The sequence below is a fragment of the Rhodnius prolixus genome, unplaced genomic scaffold (assembly GCF_049639745.1).
Source record: "Rhodnius prolixus isolate KJV_2025 unplaced genomic scaffold, Rpr scaffold_6, whole genome shotgun sequence".
Taxonomy (NCBI): Eukaryota; Metazoa; Arthropoda; class Insecta; order Hemiptera; family Reduviidae; genus Rhodnius; species Rhodnius prolixus.
This window is the reverse complement of record NW_027411634.1, coordinates 34,113,043-34,125,439: the sequence shown is the minus strand read 5'-3', so window position 1 is coordinate 34,125,439 and position 12,397 is coordinate 34,113,043. Positions and strand designations below refer to the sequence as shown.

Below are 12,397 nucleotides of genomic sequence, written 5' to 3'. Positions count from 1 at the left end.
TTGGTGAACCAACCCGGGTGGTAACTCCTCATATATCAAGTTACTAGATTTACGGAAGGCAGATGCAATCCGCCTTTAAGAGAGGATGCTTCTTTTACGCGAAACCAAGGTATGCGCCTTAGTGGTCTGTGCGTGGAGGATTGGCAGTACGTTTCACTTCCGTGCATAAAATTTGTCAGAATTCTGAAATTCGGAATTTGGAAAAAATCTATTTAAATATAATATATGTATATTATATATGTATATTTTAAATACTATTTTAGAGGAGAAAATCGTGTATTTATACCAGATTGTATTTTATTAACAAAACCCATTAACTACAAATCTGTGGGTTATGTTGAGGTAGCATTTAGATGTAAACAATTTTACATCACTTATAAACTACTCGTCTCTTAGGTTTTCATTTTCTAGTTGCCTCGGGCCTTGATGGAGTAAAAAAAACAAAATGAAATGTTGAAAAGAACAGCGAAATTCGAATAAAAAGTTCAGTTCACTGAAAATGTATTGGATTGGATTTTAATGTAGGAAATGAATATGTATTTTTTTTACAGCAAAATATTACATTTCATTTTTTACATTTATTACTTTTTACTAGCGGAAATATTACAATCCAATTTTTCCTTGAAAAGTCTGGAAAATTTTTAGGTTTTATGATTATTTAAAAAAAACAAAATTCCCACAAATTAGATTGTGCCTGGGTGTGTGAATGAAAACCGAACGAACTACGGTCTTTAGCCTAACCTAGAAGCATAAAAGATCCTTCCTGAGATCAGTTTGGAGTCAAATCTACTCGTACTCTATTGTTTCTAACAACTTCATCGCGTTTTGGATTCCGCAACCACCACGTTCGTGAAGAAACAGTACCCTTATCCTTGATGTCATCCCTGGTTGCTGACCAAAAAAAAAAAATTAAAGGCATCTTATCCCTACACCTATTTTTCTCATCCTTAAGTCATTCCTTAGACATAGGTTTGGCCAATTCGCTCAAGGATCTTCCTTTTCTTCCCAATTTCTTGTAAAAGAAGGAATTCTGCTGGTATGTATTTAGGAACCTATTATATAAACTGCTGATCTTCCTTTGCATACTAGTAACAGTAACGTCGACCTTTGCTGATGATAATGCTATCCTCTCTAATCATCTCGTACCTATATTGGCCTTTAGATATTTTTAAGAACATCTGTGGTGAAAAAAATGGAAGATGAAAAATGAGTACGCTACCTGGGAGTTACATATGGACTGACGGCTAACTTGGAATCCTCCCGGCTGAAAAAGACTAACTGTCGATTTCGTAAGCTACCCAAGTCTATTCCACAAACTATCTAAACTTACTTTACAAAACTAATAACTTTTTACCAAATTTTACTGCGATCTAAATGAGTACCTGCTAACTAGAGTGTTTTCTAAAATATTGTAAAGAGTATCTTCCACCCTCTAGAGCAGGGGGTCCCCAAACCTTTTACACAGGGGGCCAGGTTCACTGTTCCTCAGACCGTTGGAGGGCTGGACTATAAAAGAAACTATTTTAAAGTAAAAACAAAACAAAACGGGAACAAATAGAATATTTAAAATAAAGAACAAGTAAATGTAAATCACCAAACTGCCCAGCATTTCTGTGGGAACTATGGGCCTGCTTTTGGCTAATGAGATGGTCAATGTCCAGTTCAGTTGTAGTGCTTTGCCTTTCTTCCTACTTCTGGCTGTTATTTTAAACTGCTTTCGGGGCTGTGACGCGTGCATCAGAAGTAGTACTGTACATGAGCGACGCAGCGCCGCTTTGCGGCCCCGCCACATATATAGTGCTCCTCTCACTGACCTCCAATGAAAGAGATGCTCCTTCCGGAAGTGCGGCGAGGGCCGGATAAATGTCCTCAGGGGGGCGCATGTGGCCCGCGGGCCGTAGTTTGGGGACCCCTGCGAATCCAAACCCTTAAAATCTAAAATCCTTCGAAAAATCACCAACGTGCCCTACAAAATAATCTATTCTATCAAAGATTCCATAACTCCTTATCCTATCTTTACAATCCTCTGCTCCAATAGCTTTTAAGCCCAACTTTAGCCAATACTCTCTTCAGACGACTGAGGCGCCATCGGTATCTTGATCATCTTTACTAATTCCAACGCCTTGAAGGGATACAACTCGGTAAAAAGTCATTCATGTCATTTTATTCTAGTATCCCCCTTATCTTCATGTATAGACTATCGCTTGTCTCATACTTCCAATAACTATTTTTCCCAAAACAAACTATTTATTGTTGTTTTAAAGTTTTCTTCATCAATTGAACACGTTCCATCCTTGAAATAATAATAATAAACAGATATTAAAATTAGTTTTGGTTAAAGTAAAAATAATTATTTTGGTGAGTCACACTTCGTTTAATCTTATCTCATCAACAGTAATCATTTGAAATCCAAATCGCTGAAATTTCTGTTTATCTGCTAGATTTCAACTAGCATTTAGTAGTTAAATAAATGTTAGTAAAACTATTTGAAAATAAAATAAACGAAATGTTTAAATGAACAAAACATCTGTTTTCAGTCATGTACTTCACTTCTCGGAACTAATTTTACTCATTTAGTAATCACTTGGACGCTGTATCTCGTCTTCGCATGTATTTTTCGTTAATCGATATCCAAATTACAACTAATATCTATTTGCAGCTGATAAAAACTATCAACAAAACCGTAACATGATAAAGAATCAACTTGAAATTAATTAAAAGTGAATCATGCTTCAAAATATCACCACTTAATTCTAGATATTGATTCTAATACTATACTCAAAAGTACCGTCTGTCCATACTTGGGTAGTCACTTAAAGAAACGTGCGACTACCGTGGCGCCTTATTTATGTGATTTATTTTAATGCATATATATATTTTAAATAATTGCAATATTTACAATTAGATAAACGGTTATTTTAAATTGAACCAGACAAGGGCAGCTGATAAGTGGACATCGCTGTTATGTGCACCTCATTGTTTGAAGTCATTGAAATGGTGCAAATTGATTGGCTAGATGAGTTTTTGGCTGAGCTATAATCATTCTTAGTAGTAGATAGTTTTCACATCAGTTTAAATAACTAAAATCTAAGTTAGTTTGAACTTGCCACCTGCGGCTGATTTGAATCAGTAAATATGTCTCGAATTATTAAAGAACTGTTACTTAATTACTAAACTTAATGCTGTTAAAACGTTTAGAAAAAAGGAAAGAAATGAGCAAAAAAAGAACTATATAATGAGCATAAAGAGAAAAGGTTGGGTAATGATGAGCACTGAGCCAGTTGGATGATTCTGGTTGTGCTCTCTTGTGAGAAAAACTGATGCCCATTTGCCATTAAGAGAAAAATAATTTAGAAAGACTTAATTACCTAGCAAATTGTGTTGACTCTATTCTGGTTATAATTACATCTGTTTATTTATAATTAGGGACTTGAAAAATGTATTCTTTTCTATGAAACTCAGCAATGTGACCAACTTTAATATTATTATTTGTTTTTTAAAATTATTTTGCTTTCTTGGTGACAAAATTTATTAGTACATTTCTCCAGGACATTAATACTTTTCTGAGGTTTAAAGGAAACCTAAGCCTTATATAAGAAGTCAAATTCAAAATTGTAAAAATTACGAGAAAAGTGTTGTGATTGCTCAGAAACTGATTGCTAAGTATCAGACATCATGCTTATTTCTTTAACTCTTAGCAGACATCTTGCTTGCACTGTTTTCACTCTTAGCAGAGATCATGCTTATTCACTCTTAGCAGACATCGTGCTTATTAACTCTTAGCAGACATCGTGCTTATTAACTCTTAGCAGACATCGTGCTTATTAACTCTTAGCAGACATCGTGCTTATTAACTCTTAGCAGACATCGTGCTTATTAACTCTTAGCAGACATCTTGCTTATTCACTCTTAGCAGAGATCATGCTTATTCACTTTTAGCAGACCTCATGCTTACACCGTTTTCACTCTTTGCTGACGACTTCTGAAAGTCACATTAAATGTTTTCTGTTTAAGATCAAAATTAAACTAACTTTTACTAGCCACATATGTATATACATTTACACAATAGTTAGAAATTTTGTTGTAGCTTCGAGCTTGAGATATAATGAGAACTTAGGCACTAAGTCTTAAAAGGACTTTGCCATTTTACTCCATTAAAATAGTTCTGTACAAACTACTAAACTATCCTCTTGCTATTTATTTCTAACACTTTAATGCTTGGAATAATACTATTGAAAAAGTCTACTAATCAGTTATTTATCATTAAAGCTTACACAAATAAGCTTCTTTGTTGTGTTGGCCTATTTTATTGAGAGAACAGCTTTGATGTGGCTTTATGTTAACAGCTGGCTTGATTTGCCTGCAAACTTCAATAAACAGTTCCATCAATTGCCGAGCCCTCTCGTAACTATATTCCTAAAATACATGTTTTCAATTTGTGCACGGAGCTTTGACGGACTAAAATCAACTCACTATCCTGTCCAATTAATTTCGATTTACTCTTGGTGAAGAGTTCAAATATATCTATTTAATACTATTTATATTTCAAGAGGACTAAGACTATTTTATTAGTCGTACAAATTAGTCTTTTAGAGGGAAACTAGCCATCTTATTCACCTAAGAAGTGGCCAACTTTGAAAAATGTTTTAAATAAAAGTTTTGGACCAAAATGAGCAGGAAATCATAGAAAACTCAAAACGGATATTCCGGTCAGAAAAATCTATATTCAACTACTTGACGTAATTGGCAATATTTTCCTTACCTTGTGAAGTGTCAATATTATGAATGAGAAATTTATATTAGGTGTTTGTAACAGATTGGAAAGACGTACATCTCATGAATACGTTTAATGAAGTCTATTCAAAGATGTCTTATTGCAAATTGTACCAATCAACTTCAGACTGAGAGCAATATTTCCCAACTTTTGATATTAAATAAAAGATCATCTTAATAATAATAACAATCGCATCGACTTATATCAGATCAAACTGTTTTTGTAGACAGATCTTTTTTCAACTAGAAACATTCTAGCTCCCTCAACATAAAAACAATAAATTATCAACGTAAAAACAAATTGAATTAGAGGTATTATTCTATTACATAAGATATCCTCTATTCAGTTGGCATTGAACATGATACTTCCATAAATGGCGGAAGTTACTAAAGATTATCATTTTGTTTACAATGTGTGTCCTGTTTACATGCAAAAGTAGCTATTCAAAAAAATGAAATCAATAAACAATGCGTGATAATGAATAATAATAACTAAAATTATCTTTAAATCATGCAAAACTAGTATAGTTCTTTCAAATAATTGAATACTAGGTTGGATTCGCAATACTGGACAATGTCGGTGATTCCCTGTCAGACTTTTGTAAGTCTTCGTATTCCACATACGAGGGTCGTTTGAAAAGTCCGTGCAAAAATAAAAACTACTTAATTTTTTGGGGTAAACCTTTTTTATTTTTCAACATAGTCTCCTTTTAGGCTTATACACATCGTCCAACGCTGCTCTAGTTTGTTGATCCCTTCCGAATAATAGGATTTGTCCAAGTCTGAAAAATAGCCATTCGTTTCTGCAATCACCTCCTCGTTTAAATAAAATCTTTTTCCCGCCAGCCATTTCTTCATATTGAGGAACAAATAGTAGTCCGAGGGAGCCAAGTCTGGTGAATAGGGGGGATGTGAAACGAGTTGGTTCCTATTTCCATTAATTTTGCGACCACAACTGCTGAGGTGTGAGCTGGTGCGTTGTCGTGATGGAAAAGGACTTTTTTGTGGGCCAATCGTGGGCGTTTTTCTTGCAGCTCGATTTTCAAACGGTCCAATAACGTTGAATAGTATGCACCTGTAATAGTTTTACCCTTTTCCAGATAGTCGATGAGGATTATTCCTTGCGAATCCCAAAAAACAATCGCCATAATCTTTCCGGCCGAAGGAACGGTCTTCGCCCATATGGCCACTCCGAAAATTTTGAAACTACTTATAAACTGTTCTAATCGAAGGTGCAGAGTCACCATAATGTTTATCAAGCTTCTCTTTAGTCTCCTGAGGCGTTTAGCCTTTCATAAAGTAGTGTTTAATCAACACACGAAATTCTTTTTCGTCCATTTTTTGAAAATCACTCGACTTCCTCGATTCAAACGAATGCCAAACACAAAGAAATAGACCGATCTGGCTGAAACTTGGTGTGTGTTCTTCCAAGAGATGCTACTAACTAAACATAACCTCGATACGCGCCAGTAGTGCTATCTCTCTGACTTTGCACAGACTTTTCAAACGACCCTCGTACTTAATTGTATGCTTTAAAATCATATTCTAATCAATTCTCGCTTTTATTGGTGACGACAGTAGCTATATTAATTTTGCTGGCTAATTGTGATTATTTGATCGCCAAATTTTAATTATTGAAATATTTTATTAAAATATACTTAGCGTTGCTTTAGTAATTCGCGAATAACTTTGTTAGAATCCTTTATATCTTATGTTATGAGTGAACTATCCCTTTGACTTGGAATGTACGGAACCGCTGAACCCTGGATATTCCAGCGCAACAAGCTTAGCCACCCTTGGGTGTGCACGCCAAATCGACTGGCAATCAAGGGAATCGATGTTGCCGTCAAATGGTCCCAAGAATGGGGTTAGAACCTGTCGAAGGTTATACCTAAGGGCCTCCAAGAATCAAACACTATAAAAGGCTATAGTCCTGGTGTGAGTAAAACTAGTCTTGAAGAGGTGAAAACCAAATTAATAATTAATGGCAACTAGCCGTAATTGCAGGGCATGGGTAGTTACAGGACAGCACCTAGGGCTTGATTAAACTAGAACTCTTGAACAATGTCAGGATGGGGCCTTTGTTAGCCAGCTTGATTGCTTTGCAATCGCTAGTTTGCTATGTCTTTGGCACCCTAAAATCGAAGCAAATCATCATCTCAAAAAACTCTTTGTGAGCTATGGTCCCTGGAATTTGATGAGAGAAGTATTGAGTCAGAAGTACCTGTTACAATAATCCTCCTCTGGTGGCTGTAGTGCCTTAGGGATATTTGGACACGCGCCCCTAGTATCCCAATCAAATAAAATCACTATCGTTTTGCAATCGATCATTAACATGCAGTTAGATGCCATTGGATAACGCAACATTCCTAAAACATGGAATTTAATTGGTATAAATCGATTTATCGAAAACAAAAATATCGTAGCAACAAAATATCTAAAATTATATTTTTACACTTTTCTAGTATTTTTCATTTTTCTTTAATAAATTAGCAGTTCAAGATTTTGCAAAACCAACTTATTCTCTTATTGATTTTTATTCCAATTTATAATTTAAGCTAAGTAAATATTATTTTTCACTATAGATTGATTAAGGTCACTGCTAATAATTGCTTTCAGTATTTTTCTGTTTTTTTATTTGACAATTTGAAAATATAATGAAATAATGCTTATTTTATTAATTATGTACTTTACATGTTCAATTATAGTGTCATATAATATTCAAATTTAATCAACTACGATATTTTATTTGTACTATTTCTTTATTTAAATGGAATTCTAATCATAATTAATTCAAGAATATATTAATAAATTTAGTTAGTTTAATTTAAGCTATAATTAATTTAATTTAATAATTACAACTCTTTTTTTAAACTAGTGATTAAGTTTATAGAGATTGACGTGTGCAAGGCCTGTTTGATTAGAATGGAATCACAAGTAGCTGGATATTACTTGCAAGAATAAATAGTATTAAAGTTAGTATATTTGAAATTATGTTGGGTTTTAAGCATCGACAGTGTACTGGAGTTTTAGAAATGGAAGTTCTACGTTGAGTTTAGCTTTGATTTTTCAGTCACTGGAGCTTCTTTACCGGCAACTGGAATAAGGGATGTACACTTTTGTGAATTAAATACAGAGAGAAAATTAACAATGATTTCTGATCGAAATTGATTTGACTGAACTATATCTTTCAGGAAAACTATTAGAGAACAAGCCTCGTCTTTCCGGTCAATGACGAACGAGTAATCGCACTATTTTTTGGGCCATTTACTGACAAAACAGTAGGAAATTTCGCAATTGGAGGTGAATGAACTGGCATTGAATTTCCTAATCTAGCTGATGACTATTCGAATGAACGGGTACATAATATTTTGCATCAACATTTGGACATGACAAAGCTATCCGCAAGATGGGTGCCGCGATTGCTCACGCTTGACCAAAAACGAAATCGTATGAAGTGTTGCAAGGACGGTTTGCAGCTGTTCCAGAAGAATCCGCAGGACCTTAAGCGTCGTTTCGTCACTGTGGATGAATATAGTTTTATTCTATAATAAAACTGCAGTTTTCTGTTGATTAATTGTTACACAATAAATAATTGAAGCGATTGACGTAAAAGATAAGTCTTAGAGCCGTTACCAGAAAGCAGTACCATCGCTTTATTATCATTTCCTAAATACATTCGCTACACAGTTCATTGCATCTGATTTAATTGCAGTTTATTGTTTAGCCATTCTAAGGAATGCTAAATATTTTCCCTTAATTTAGACCTTGGTCATAATACATCTTAGCTTTGCGGGCCTTGCCTTTAACCGCTCGGCTACTGTGGCGCCTTGTGCAATAGGTGAAATTAAGCAAATTCAACACATTTCAATTTCAGTGTTAATTAAAACTTGGTGTAAAACTCTCGACATTGGAAAATTGGTCTTGACGTTCAAAAATGAAAATGACTCTACCCATTAAACTGCAATATTTTTTAGGGGCTCCATATTTTTGAGTGGTGGGTGGGTGACTTTTACAAAGCTCATTCTAAGCTTTTTTTTTATCTTTTATTAATACAGATTTTAGGATATGCAATAAGGAAAAGCTTTTGTAGTTTTCTCAAAAGATTTTCTTTTTTCACCCAGAATTGTTTTTCCTACTTCAGAGAAGTGGAAGTAGAAAAAGGAAAAAATTATAGTAAGATATCTGTTTCTGTAAAGCAATAACTTTTCCTTGCCTTTATTCGCTTCAGCTGAAGACCCTGAAGGCTGATAACAGGAGAGATATAAAAATGTAATATTACTGGAATTGTCAAAGAGTAGATCCACATGTTTTGCTTTTTTCTTGTCCAAGCCGAGGCTACAAGGCTATTATTGGAAGTGTGATTGGTTAGTTTACATTGAGCATTATTTTAAGGAGTTTAACTATAAATCTTTCAAAAGTTGATATTTTGGAACAAAAGATGGGGAATGCTTTATTGGAATTATAATCAAAATGTACCCCCATTCAGAGCAGTTTGTATTGTTTAAAACATGAAGATCTAGATAGTAACCTTACAGTTCTACTGATGGTGTGCATGATATCTTAGCGGTGAAATCACATTGAACGTACAAACTAGACGTACAAACATCCTGAAGTTTTGTTCTCTTCTAGTTAGGAAAACTATTTTACACGAGTGCCCTCATTTTTCTTTAATCGATAATTTTTAATAGTTTAATAGTTTAAGCTTAATGTGAATTTCAGGTTTTTTTGTTCACAATTTACATCTTCTCAAAACCTGTGCTTACTTCGTTTCATATCTTGAATTTGGAAGTGATTCTGTTTTTATATATTCCCATAAAAAATGTAATAAAAACAAAAGCATAAAAGAAGATTTTTGCTTGTTAATATTTTCTGATAATAAAAGATAGAAGTCTGAGATGATATTAAAGAAATATTGTGAAGGTAATTCTTTTTCAAGTAAGTGCTTTAATAATGCAATCAATGTCCGATACTGGAAAGCTCTAGCGATAGATATTGACAATATAGTAGAGTTCTTTTACCTATGATTCTATTTACTAAGAGAAATAACAGCATTACTTCCTTGACTCTATGATCTTTATTCGTAATAATATTATGTAATAAATAAATATAGTTGAATTTTCTCCGGGGAAATCTGTTTATGTTGATGTAAAGAAAGATGAAGGAAATGGCTGCGAAAAACTTGACTAAAGAAGTCATTGAATTAGAAATATATCAAACACTCTACGTTAATTTTTTTTGGATCTTCGTTTTGTAGAAGTAATTTTCTTCTACAATATCCTTTAGTGGAATAATTTTGGATGATAATTGTAAGAATTGGTTAGTAAATTAGCAGGACGCCGTCTTGAGACGAAATGACTGTCATCCGCAGCTCCTGGTTTAGTTCATTTCTTCTTGTAAACATTCATGAATTTGTCTAGAAAGTTAGGTACCGTATTTCCCCATAGATTTTTTTTGTCTTCCAGTTCAGGTACTTGACAATGTTCCTTGAAGGAAACCGTCCTTCCTTTTTTTTCCTCTTCGGCGCTACAGTCCTAAAAGGACCAGAGCCTCCTCGATCAAGGCTCTCCACTGAACTCTATCAAGGGCCTTCATTCTCCCACCTTCGCACACCCAGTTTCCTCAAATCCCGCTTCGACGTCATCAAGCCATAAGAGGGAAACCGTCAGTTTACTGAATCGATCCTGCTTCAGGCCAAGGTACAACTAAAAGGTTAATCTTAAACTGTTCGTCTAATGGGTAGATTATGTCCATCAGTATGTATTTAGGAGGCAAGTATCCACAATAACAGCTCTAAAGTTGAATAAATGTCCTGGATTTTTGCTTGTCGATTTGCTAAACATGAGATTCCAGATTCCTAATGGATATTGAGTCCAGGGAATAAAATCTTTTAAAATTTTACCATCGCTTAGTCCATAGTTGTTATTATACGACATCCTGGATATTTCAGTTCTTGATTTTGCTTTCTATTAAAACCTTGCAACCCGTTCAAGGCTAGGGAGAAGATTGCAATGTCAGTTCTATTTCTTATATCTTCAGTCTAGTGGGTGTGTGTGGGGCTTTCAGTTGAGTCGCTTTTCTTAGCAAATTACAGAATAGAAACTCACCCAACTGTAATTTCGTACGAATATAAAGAAGATTGGTTTTTACAACTACATGAAATATTATCGTTTCAAGTGCTACATTAGAGAAGATATAAGGTTTTGAAATTTGTTGGTTTTGCGAGACGCTTAAAATTTGGGGATCAATTTCATTTACCTATCATCTAAACCTTATAATAGGTTCTCCAAAAAGAAGGGCATCTTCGTGTTTACAATGTATTATTATTAAATTTCGGTTTGTGCTAATTAATAGCAAACGGAATGAAACTCAGATGGTCGCAAATTAGGTGAATTCAAAATTAATATAACAATAAAGATTAGGAGCGGGTATTCGGTCTAGTGATCAAGAGCGTGGCTTTGTAAGTAGCAGATCGCAAGTTCGAATCTCGCGTATGATTACTTTTTATTTGTCAGAAAAAATTGTTTATAGTAAAGTATGAGCTTCCGCCCTCCGTCCACGACACCTAATTGGTAGCTGGACGTTAAGCCCCGCCTAAAAAAAATTGGGCGATTACTTTACTGTTTACAATAAAGATTAAAAATAAATAAGATCAGGTTATTTTAGCTAAAAAGGAATACAAACTGAAACGGATAAAGAAGTTATTAGCAATATTCGTAAGGCAGTGTCACTGGTCCGCCACAGACTCTCCAGTTCTTCCAAGCTCCCTAATAAAGATAATCTCACCCTTCTTACTAGCTAACGCTTCCCACTAAAGCCTGCGACGACCGCTTCTTCTTTTTTTCTTCTTTCTATCTTCCACCAGCGGTCCAATTATCTCTTGTATTCCCAACTCAACCACCATGGTGGGCCCGCAAAATGGGCAAATATCTTCCTTGCACTTCCTTCTCCATTCTGGTTTTTCTTTTTTCTTTTCTATTTGTACTTCTTTCTATCTGTAATTATCGTGGAGTATGAGGAAAGTTAGATTCTAATCCTCCTTGTTTCTAGTTCTACAAATACTAGACCACTTAGGCGGAGATGTTTCTATTTTATAAATTATTTTCAATTTTAAGAGTATTATTTGATAATCCGATCGAAATTATCTAGCATATCTTATCTACAATGTATTTTTGACACCTTGGTAACTTAACAATTTCTAGTTGCATAAGGCTGGAAACATAGTGGAGCGGCGATGATAGCGAAGAGCAAAGCGGCGAAAACAAACACAAGTTAACGTATGGGACCGCGCATAGTGGGGAGCAAAGCGAAGATAGAGCAACGCTACCAAGAGAGTAGAGCAACGTGCTGTGACATGTTTGATTTCTTCGCTCTCATCGCGCTCAATTTTCTAGGTTAAAATGGATACTGCTGCATTTATTGGTGTAGTGTTTTTAAAGAAACCTCCTGTGGGACCAAAAGAATCTTCTACATCACAACCGATTTGTGTTGGATAAGGAATGGGACTGGATTAAAGGGGTTAACATTGAAATTCGTTCTTTTCTTGATTCACATGCCTTCAACACTGGCTAGTATGTCAGTGCCAGGATGCTCCCGAAGTTATTGGTTCAAAGTGATAGTATTC

At 34.7% G+C, this 12,397-nt stretch overlaps 1 protein-coding gene across 4 annotated transcripts in view; it reads left to right on the top strand.

Annotated features, from left to right (window-relative positions):
• Nucleotides 1-12,397, top strand: part of LOC141460304 (uncharacterized) — a 762,362-nt gene that overhangs the window by 690,966 nt on the left and 58,999 nt on the right. The window lies entirely within an intron of this gene.